This window comes from Phalangium opilio, unplaced genomic scaffold, assembly GCF_054372755.1.
Source record: "Phalangium opilio isolate 3A_F unplaced genomic scaffold, DU_Popi_V2 ptg000019l_1, whole genome shotgun sequence".
NCBI lineage: Eukaryota > Metazoa > Arthropoda > Arachnida > Opiliones > Phalangiidae > Phalangium > Phalangium opilio.
Window position 1 is genome coordinate 8,513,931 of NW_028324152.1, and position 11,438 is coordinate 8,525,368.

The 11,438-nt window shown below is 47.3% G+C and overlaps 2 non-coding genes across 2 annotated transcripts; both read right to left on the minus strand.

The window, feature by feature from the left end:
• Positions 1–7,979: 7,979 nt before the first annotated feature.
• Positions 7,980–8,052, minus strand: TRNAT-GGU (transfer RNA threonine (anticodon GGU)). The gene has a single exon. It is a non-coding gene; the product is annotated as a tRNA-Thr (tRNA).
• Positions 8,053–10,466: 2,414 nt separating this feature from the next.
• Positions 10,467–10,539, minus strand: TRNAN-GUU (transfer RNA asparagine (anticodon GUU)). The gene has a single exon. It is a non-coding gene; the product is annotated as a tRNA-Asn (tRNA).
• Between the last annotated feature and the right edge of the window lie 899 nt (positions 10,540–11,438).

Here is an 11,438-nt window from a genome sequence, read left to right on the forward strand (position 1 = left end):
AAATGAAATGGTCGTCAGGTATTGTGGAAAAACATCGACTTTTTACGTCACATCTGAGACCTTGCAACACCGCTCCCGGATGGGCTCGAACCACAAACCTTTTGAATAACAGCTGAACGCGCTAACCATTGCGCCATGGAAGCCCAAAAATTAAATGTTCGTCAGTTATTTTTAAAAAACTCTGAATTTTACGTTACATCTAAGACCTCAAAACACCGCTCCCGGATGGGCTCGAACCACCAACCTTTCGGTTAAAAGCCGACGGCGCTAACCATTGCGCAACGGAAGCCCAAAGATTAAATGTTCGTCAGGTATTGTGGAAAAACTTTGGATTTTTACGTTACATTTGAGATCTCACAACACCGCTCCCGGGTGGGCTCGATCCACCAACGTTTTGGTTAACAGCCGAACGCGCTAACCGAAAATTAAAAGCCCAAAAATTAAATGGTCGTCAAGTATTGTGGAAAAACTTTGACTTTTTACGTCACATCTGAGACCTCACAACACCGCTCCCGGATGGGTTCGAACCACCAACCTTTCGGTTAACAGCTGAACGCGCTAACCATTGCGCCACGGAAGCCCAAAAATTAAATGGTCGTCAGGTATTGTGGAAAAACTTTGGCATTTTACATTACATTTGAGATCCCACAACACCGCTCCCGGGTTGGCTCGAACCACCAACCTTTCGGTTAACAGCCGAACGCGCCAAACATTGCGACACGGAAGCCCAAGATTAAATGGTCGTCAGGTATTGTGGAAAAACTTTGACTTTTTACGTCACATCTGAGACCTCACAACACCGCTCCCGGATGGGCTCGAACCACAAACCTTTTGGTTAACATCCGAACGCGCTAACCATGGAGCCAAGGAAGCTCAGAAATGAAATGGTCGTCTGGTATTGTGGAAAAACATCGACTTTTTACGTCACATCTGAGACCTTGCAACACCGCTCCCGGATGGGCTCGAACCACAAACCTTTTGAATAACAGCTGAAAGCGCTAACCATTGCGCCATGGAAGCCCAAAAATTAAATGTTCGTCATTTATTTTTAAAAAACTCTGAATTTTACGTTACATCTAAGACCTCAAAACACCGCTCCCGGATGGGCTCGAACCACCAACCTTTCGGTTAAAAGCCGACGGCGCTAACCATTGCGCAACGGAAGCCCAAAGATTAAATGTTCGTCAGGTATTGTGGAAAAACTTTGGATTTTTACGTTACATTTGAGATCTCACAACACCGCTCCCGGGTGGGCTCGATCCACCAACGTTTTGGTTAACAGCCGAACGCGCTAACCGAAAATTAAAAGCCCAAAAATTAAATGGTCGTCAAGTATTGTGGAAAAACTTTGACTTTTTACGTCACATCTGAGACCTCACAACACCGCTCCCGGATGGGCTCGAACCACCAACCTTTCGGTTAACAGCTGAACGCGCTAACCATTGCGCCACGGAAGCCCAAAAATTAAATGGTCGTCAGGTATTGTGGAAAAACTTTGGCATTTTACATTACATTTGAGATCCCACAACACCGCTCCCGGGTTGGCTCGAACCACCAACCTTTCGGTTAACAGCCGAACGCGCCAAACATTGCGACACGGAAGCCCAAGATTAAATGGTCGTCAGGTATTGTGGAAAAACTTTGACTTTTTACGTCACATCTGAGACCTCACAACACCGCTCCCGGATGGGCTCGAACCACAAACCTTTTGGTTAACATCCGAACGCGCTAACCATGGAGCCAAGGAAGCTCAGAAATGAAATGGTCGTCAGGTATTGTGGAAAAACATCGACTTTTTACGTCACATCTGAGACCTTGCAACACCGCTCCCGGATGGGCTTGAACCACAAACCTTTTGAATAACAGCTGAACGCGCTAACCATTGCGCCACGGAAGCCCAAAAATTAAATGTTCGTCAGTTATTTTTAAAAAACTCTGAATTTTACGTTACATCTAAGACCACAAAACACCGCTCCCGGATGGGCTCGAACCACCAACCTTTCAGTTAACAGCCGACGGCGCTAACCATTGCGCAACGGAAGCCCAAAGATTAAATGTTCGTCAGGTATTGTGGAAAAACTTACGATTTTTACGTTACATCTGAGTCCTCACAACACCGCTCACGGATGGGCTCGAACCACCAACCTTTCGGTTAACAGCCGAACGCGCTAACCATTGCGCCACGGAAGCCCAAAAATTAAATGGTCGTCAGGTATTGTGGAAAAACTCTGAATTTTACGTTACATCTAAGACCTCAAAACACCGTTCCCGGATGGGCTCGAACCACCAACCTTTCGGTTAACAGCTGAACGCGCTAACCATTGCGCCACGGAAGCCCAAAAATTAAATGGTCGTCAGGTATTGTGGAAAAACTTTGGCATTTTACATTACATTTGAGATCCCACAACACCGCTCCCGGGTTGGCTCGAACCACCAACCTTTCGGTTAACAGCCGAACGCGCCAAACATTGCGACACGGAAGCCCAAGATTAAATGGTCGTCAGGTATTGTGGAAAAACTTTGACTTTTTACGTCACATCTGAGACCTCACAACACCGCTCCCGGATGGGCTCGAACCACAAACCTTTTGGTTAACATCCGAACGCGCTAACCATGGAGCCAAGGAAGCTCAGAAATGAAATGGTCGTCTGGTATTGTGGAAAAACATCGACTTTTTACGTCACATCTGAGACCTTGCAACACCGCTCCCGGATGGGCTCGAACCACAAACCTTTTGAATAACAGCTGAAAGCGCTAACCATTGCGCCATGGAAGCCCAAAAATTAAATGTTCGTCATTTATTTTTAAAAAACTCTGAATTTTACGTTACATCTAAGACCTCAAAACACCGCTCCCGGATGGGCTCGAACCACCAACCTTTCGGTTAAAAGCCGACGGCGCTAACCATTGCGCAACGGAAGCCCAAAGATTAAATGTTCGTCAGGTATTGTGGAAAAACTTTGGATTTTTACGTTACATTTGAGATCTCACAACACCGCTCCCGGGTGGGCTCGATCCACCAACGTTTTGGTTAACAGCCGAACGCGCTAACCGAAAATTAAAAGCCCAAAAATTAAATGGTCGTCAAGTATTGTGGAAAAACTTTGACTTTTTACGTCACATCTGAGACCTCACAACACCGCTCCCGGATGGGCTCGAACCACCAACCTTTCGGTTAACAGCTGAACGCGCTAACCATTGCGCCACGGAAGCCCAAGATTAAATGGTCGTCAGGTATTGTGGAAAAACTTTGGCTTTTTACGTTACATTTGAGATCCCACAACACCGCTTCCGGGTGGGCTCGAACCACAAACCTATTGGTTAACAGCCGAACGCGCTAACCATTGAGCCACGGAAGCTCAGAAATTAAATGGTTGTCACGTATTGTGGAAAAGTTTTGACATTTTACGCTACATCTGAGACCGCACAACATCTCTCCCGGGTGGGCTCGAACCACCAACCTTTCGGTTAACAGCTGAACGCGCTAACCATTGCGCCAAGGAAGCCCAAAAATTAAATGTTCGTCAGGTATTGTGGAAAAACTTTGGCTTTTTACGTTACATTTGAGATCCCACAACACCGCTCCCGGGTTGGCTCGAACCACAAACCTATTGGTTAACAGCCGAAAGCGCTAACCATTGAGCCACGGAAGCTCAGAAATTAAATGGTTGTCACGTATTGTGGAAAAGTTTTGACATTTTACGCTACATCTGAGACCGCACAACACCTCTCCCGGGTGGGCTCGAACCACCAACCTTTCGGTTAACAGCTGAACGCGCTAACCATTGCGCCAAGGAAGCCCAAAAATTAAATGTTCGTCAGGTATTGTGGAAAAACTTTGGCTTTTTACGTTACATTTGAGATCCCACAACACCGCTCCCGGGTGGGCTCGAACCACAAACCTTTTGGTTAACAGCCGACGGCGCTAACCATTGCGCAACGGAAGCTCAGAAATTAAATGGTTGTCACGTTATACGGAAAAGTTTTGACTTTTTACGTCACATCTGAGACCTTTCAACACCGCTCCCGGATGGGCTCGAACCACCAACCTTTTGAATAACAGCTGAACGCGCTAACCATTGCGCCACGGAAGCTCAAAAATTAAATGTTCGTCAGATATATTGGAAAACTCTGAATTTTACGTTACATCTGAGACCTCACAACACCGCTCCCGGATGGGCTCGAACCACCAACCTTTCAGTTAACAGCCGAACGCGCTAACCATTGCGCCACGGAAGCCCAAAAGTTAAATGGTCGTCAGGTATTGTGGAAAAACTTTGGCATTTTACGTCACATCTGAGACCTCACAACACCGCTCCCGGATGGGCTCGAACCACAAACCTTTTGGTTAACATCCGAACGCGCTAACCATGGAGCCAAGGAAGCTCAGAAATGAAATGGTCGTCAGGTATTGTGGAAAAACATCGACTTTTTACGTCACATCTGAGACCTTGCAACACCGCTCCCGGATGGGCTCGAACCACAAACCTTTTGAATAACAGCTGAACGCGCTAACCATTGCGCCATGGAAGCCCAAAAATTAAATGTTCGTCAGTTATTTTTAAAAAACTCTGAATTTTACGTTACATCTAAGACCTCAAAACACCGCTCCCGGATGGGCTCGAACCACCAACCTTTCGGTTAAAAGCCGACGGCGCTAACCATTGCGCAACGGAAGCCCAAAGATTAAATGTTCGTCAGGTATTGTGGAAAAACTTTGGATTTTTACGTTACATTTGAGATCTCACAACACCGCTCCCGGGTGGGCTCGATCCACCAACGTTTTGGTTAACAGCCGAACGCGCTAACCGAAAATTAAAAGCCCAAAAATTAAATGGTCGTCAAGTATTGTGGAAAAACTTTGACTTTTTACGTCACATCTGAGACCTCACAACACCGCTCCCGGATGGGTTCGAACCACCAACCTTTCGGTTAACAGCTGAACGCGCTAACCATTGCGCCAAGGAAGCCCAAAAATTAAATGTTCGTCAGGTATTGTGGAAAAACTTTGGCTTTTTACGTTACATTTGAGATCCCACAACACCGCTCCCGGGTGGGCTCGAAACACAAACCTATTCGTTAACAGCCAAACGCGCTAACCATTGAGCCACGGAAGCTCAGAAATTAAATGGTTGTCACGTTATGTGGAAAAGTTTTGACTTTTTACGCTACTTCTGAGACCCCGCAACACCACTTCCGGGTAGGCTCGAACCACCAGCCTCTCGGTTAACAGCCGAACGCGCTAACCATTGCGCCACGGAAGCCCAAAAATCAAATGGTCGTCAGGTATTGTGGAAAAACTTTGGCTTTTTACGTTACATTTGAGACTTCACAACACCGCTCCCGGGTGGGCTCGAACCACCAACCTTTCGGTTAACAGCTGAACGCGCTAACCATTGCGCCAAGGAAGCCCAAAAATTAAATGTTCGTCAGGTATTGTGGAAAAACTTTGGCTTTTTACGTTACATTTGAGATCCCACAACACCGCTCCCGGGTTGGCTCAAACCACAAACCTATTGGTTAACAGCCGAACGCGCTAACCATTGAGCCACGGAAGCTCAGAAATTAAATGGTTGTCACGTATTGTGGAAAAGTTTTGACATTTTACGCTACATCTGAGACCGCACAACACCTCTCCCGGTTGGGCTCGAACCACCAACCTTTCGGTTAACAGCTGAACGCGCTAACCATTGCGCCAAGGAAGCCCAAAAATTAAATGTTCGTCAGGTATTGTGGAAAAACTTTGGCTTTTTACGTTACATTTGAGATCCCACAACACCGCTCCCGGGTGGGCTCGAACCACAAACCTTTTGGTTTACAGCCGACGGCGCTAACCATTGCGCAACGGAAGCCCAAAAATTAAAAGGTCGTCAGGTATTGTGGAAAAACTTTGACTTTTTACGTCACATCTAAGACCTCACAACACCGCTCCCGGATGGGCTCGAACCACAAAACTTTTGGTTAACAGCCGACGGCGCTAACCATTGCGAAACGGAAGCCCAAAGATTAAATGTTCGTCAGGTATTGTGGAAAAACTTACGATTTTTACGTTACATGTGAGATCTCACAACCGCTCCCGGGTGGGCTCGGACCACCAACCTTTCGGTTAACAGCCGAACGCGCAAACCATTGCGCCACGGAAGCCCAAAAATTAAATGTTCGTCAGGTATTGTGGAAAAACTTTGGCATTTTACATTACATTTGAGATCCCACAACACCGCTCCCGGGTTGGCTCGAACCACCAACCTTTCGGTTAACAGCCGAACGCGCTAACCATTGCGACACGGAAGCCCAAGATTAAATGGTCGTCAGGTATTGTGGAAAAACTGTGACTTTTTACGTCACATCTGAGACCTCACAACACCGCTCCCGGATGGGCTCGAACCACTAACCTTTCAGTTAACAGCCGAACGCGCTAACCATTGCGCCACGGAAGCCCAAAAATTAAATGGTCGTCAGGTATTGTGGAAAAACTTTGGCATTTTACATTACATTTGAGATCCCACAACACCGCTCCCGGGTTGGCTCGAACCACCACCCTATTGGTTAACAGCCGAACGCGCTAACCATTGAGCCACGGAAGCTCAGAAATTAAATGGTTGTCACGTATTGTGGAAAAGTTTTGACTGTTTACGCTACATCTGAGACCTCACAACACCGCTCCCGGATGGGCTCGAACCACCAACCTTTCGGTTAACAGCCGAACGCGCTAACCATTGCGCCACGGAAGCCCAAAAATTAAATGTTCGTCAGGTATTGTGGAAAACTTTTGACTTTTTACGTCACATCTGAGACCTCACAACACCGCTCCCGGATGGGCTCGAACCACAAACCTTTTGGTTAACATCCGAACGCGCTAACCATGGAGCCAAGGAAGCTCAGAAATGAAATGGTCGTCAGGTATTGTGGAAAAACATCGACTTTTTACGTCACATCTGAGACCTTGCAACACCGCTCCCGGATGGGCTCGAACCACAAACCTTTTGAATAACAGCTGAACGCGCTAACCATTGCGCCACGGAAGCCCAAAAATTAAATGTTCGTCAGTTATTTTTAAAAAACTCTGAATTTTACGTTACATCTAAGACCCCACAACACCACTTCCGGGTGGGCTCGAACCACCAGCCTCTCGGTTAACAGCCGACGGCGCTAACCATTGCGCAACGGAAGCCCAAAAATTAAATGGTCGTCAGGTATTGTGGAAAAACTTTGGCATTTTACATTACATTTGAGATCCCACAACACCGCTCCCGGGTTGGCTCGAACCACCACCCTATTGGTTAACAGCCGAACGCGCTAACCATTGAGCCACGGAAGCTCAGAAATTAAATTGTTGTCACGTATTATGGAAAAGTTTTGACTGTTTACGCTACATCTGAGACCTCACAACACCGCTCCCGGATGGGCTCGAACCACCAACCTTTCGGTTAACAGCCGAACGCGCTAACCATTGCGCCACGGAAGCCCAAGATTAAATGGTCGTCAGGTATTGTGGAAAAACTTTGGCATTTTACATTACATTTGAGATCCCACAACACCGCTCCCGGGTTGGCTCGAACCTCCAACCTATTGGTTAACAGCCGAACGCGCTAACCATTGAGCCACGGAAGCTCAGAAATTAAATGGTTGTCACGTATTGTGGAAAAGTTTTGACTGTTTACGCTACATCTGAGACCTCACAACACCGCTCCCGGATGGGCTCGAACCACCAACCTTTCGGTTAACAGCTGAACGCGCTAACCATTGCGCCACGGAAGCCCAAAAATTAAATGTTCGTCAGGTATTGTGGAAAAACTTCGGCTTTTTACGTTACATTTGAGATCCCAAAACACCGCTCCAGGGTGGGCTCGAAACACAAACCTATTGGTTAACAGCCGAACGCGCTAACCATTGAGCCACGGAAGCTCAGAAAATAAATGGTTGTCACGTTATGTGGAAAAGTTTTGACTTTTTACGCTACTTCTGAGACCCCACAACACCACTTCCGGGTGGGCTCGAACCACCAGCCTCTCGGTTACCAGCCGAACGCGCTAACCATTGCGCCACGGAAGCCCAAAAATTAAATAGTCGTCAGGTATTGTGGAAAAACTTTGACTTTTTACGTCACATCTGAGACCTCACAACACCGCTCCCGGATGGGCTCGAACCACCAACCTTTCAGTTAACAGCCGAACGCGCTAACCATTGCGCCACGGAAGTCCAAAAGATAAATGGTCGTCAGGTATTGTGGAAAAACTTTGGCATTTTACATTACATTTGAGATCCCACATCACCGCTCCCAGGTGGGCTCGAACCACCAACCTATTGGTTAACAGCCGAACGCGCTAACCATTGAGCCACGGAAGCCCAGAAATTAAATGGTTGTCACGTTATATGGAAAAGTTTTGACTTTTTACGCTACTTCTGAGACCCCACAACACCACTTCCGGGTGCGCTCGAACCACCAGCCTCTCGGTTAACAGCCGAACGCGCTAACCGTTGCGCCACGGAAGCCCAAAAATCAAATGGTCGTGAGGTATTGTGGAAAAACTTTGGCTTTTTACATTTGAGACCTCACAACACGGCTCCCGGGTGGGCTCGAACCACCAACCTTTCGGTTAACAGCCGAACGCGCTAACCATTGCGCCACGGAAGCCCAAGATTAATTGGTCGTCACGTATTGTGGAAAAACTTTGACTTTTTACGTCACATCTGAGACCTCAACACACCGCTCCCGGGTGGGCTCGAACCACAAACCTTTTGGTTAACAGGCGACGGCGCTAACCATTGCGCAACGGAAGCCCAAAGATTAAATGTTCGTCAGGTATTGTGGAAAAACTTACGATTTTTACGTTACATGTGAGATCTCACAACACCGCTCCGGGGTGGGCTCGAACCACCAACATTTCGGTTAACAGCCGAACGCGCAAACCATTGCGCCACGGAAGCCCAAAAATTAAATGTTCGTCAGGTATTGTGGAAAAACTTTGACTTTTTACGTCACATCTGAGACCTCACAACACCGCTCACGGATGGGCTCGAACCACCAACCTTTCGGTTAACAGCCGAACGCGCTAACCATTGCGCCACGGAAGCCCAAAAATTAAATGGTCGTCAGGTATTGTGGAAAAACTTTGGCATTTTACATTACATATGAGATCACACAAAACCGCTCCCGGGTTGGCTCGAACCACCAACCTATTGGTTAACAGCCGAATGCGCTAACCATTGAGCCACGGAAGCCCAGAAATTAAATGGTTGTCACGTATTGTGGAAAAGTTTTGACTGTTTACGCTACATGTGAGACCCCACAACACCACTTCCGGGTGGGCTCGAACCACCAGCCTCTCGGTTAACAGCCGAACGCGCTAACCATTGCGCCACGGAAAACCAAAGATTAAATGTTCGTCAGGTATTGTGGAAAAACTTTGGATTTTTACGTTACATTTGAGATCTCACAACACCGCTCCCGGGTGGGCTCGATCCACCAACCTTTTGGTTAACAGCCGAACGCGCTAACCGAAAATTAAAAGCCCAAAAACTAAATGGTCGTCAGGTATTGTGGAAAAACTTTGGCATTTTACATTACATATGAGATCACACAAAACCGCTCCCGGGTTGGCTCGAACCACCAACCTATTGGTTAACAGCCGAATGCGCTAACCATTGAGCCACGGAAGCCCAGAAATTAAATGGTTGTCACGTATTGTGGAAAAGTTTTGACTGTTTACGCTACATGTGAGACCCCACAACACCACTTCCGGGTGGGCTCGAACCACCAGCCTCTCGGTTAACAGCCGAACGCGCTAACCATTGCGCCACGGAAACCCAAAGATTAAATGTTCGTCAGGTATTGTGGAAAAACTTTGGATTTTTACGTTACATTTGAGATCTCACAACACCGCTCCCGGGTGGGCTCGATCCACCAACCTTTTGGTTAACAGCCGAACGCGCTAACCGAAAATTAAAAGCCCAAAAACTAAATGGTCGTCAGGTATTGTGGAAAAACTTTGACTTTTTACGTCACATCTCAGACCTCACAACACCGCTCCCGGATGGGCTCGAACCACCAACCTTTCTGTTAACAGCTGAACGCGCTAACCATTGCGCCACGGAAGCCCAAAAATTAAATATTCGTCAGGTATTGTGGAAAAGTTTTGGCTTTTTACGTTACATTTGAGATCCCACAACACCGCTCCCGGGTGGGCTCGAAACACAAACCTATTCGTTAACAGCCGAACGCGCTAACCATTGAGCCACGGAAGCTCAGAAATTAAATGGTTGTCACGTTATGTGGAAAAGATTTGACTTTTTACGCTACTTCTGAGACCCCACAACACCACTTCCGGGTAGGCTCGAACCACCAGCCTCTCGGTTAACAGCCGAACGCGCTAAAAATTGCGCCACGGAAGCCCAAAAATCAAATGGTCGTCAGGTATTGTGGAAAAACTTTGGCTTTTTACGTTACATTTGAGACTTCACAACACCGCTCCCGGGTGGGCTCGAACCACCAACCTTTCGGTTAACAGCCGAACGCGCTAACCATTGCGCCACGGAAGCCCAAGATTAAATGGTCGTCAGGTATTGTGGAAAAACTTTGACTTTTTACGTTACATTTGAGATCCCACAACACCGCTCCCGTTTGGGCTCGAACCACAAACCTATTGGTTAACAGCCGAACGCGCTAACCATTGCGCCACGGAAGCCCAAAAATTAAAAGGTCGTCAGGTACTGTGGAAAAACTTTGACTTTTTACGTCACATCTAAGACCTCACAACACCGCTCCCGGATGGGCTCGAACCACCAACCTTTCAGTTAACAGCCGAACGCGCTAACCATTGCGCCACGGAAGCCCAAAAATTAAATGGTCGTAAGGTATTGTGGAAAAACTTTGGCATTTTACATTACATTTGAGATCCCACAACACCGCTCCCGGGTTGGCTCGAACCACCAACCTTTCGGCTAACAGCCGAACGCGCTAACCATTGCGCCACGGAAGCCCAAGATTAAATGGTCGTCAGGTATTTTGGAAAAACTTTGACTTTTTACGTCACATCTGAGACCTCACAACACCGCTCCCGGATGGGCTCGAACCACCAACCTTTCAGTTAACAGCCGAACGCTCTAACCATTGCGCTACGGAAGCCCAAAAATTAAATGGTCGTCAGGTATTGTGGAAAAACTTTGGCATTTTACATTACATTTGAGATCCCACAACACCGCTCCCGGGTGGGCTCGAAACACAAACATATTGACTAACAGCCGAACGCGCTAACCATTGAGCCACGGAAGCTCAGAAATTACATGGTTGTCACGTTATGTGGAAAAGTTTTGGCTTTTTACGTTGCATTTGAGACTTCACAACACCGCTCCCGGGGGGGCTCGAACCACCAACCTTTCGGTTAACAGCCGAACGCGCTAAGCATTGCGCCACGGAATCCCAAGATTAAATGGTCGTC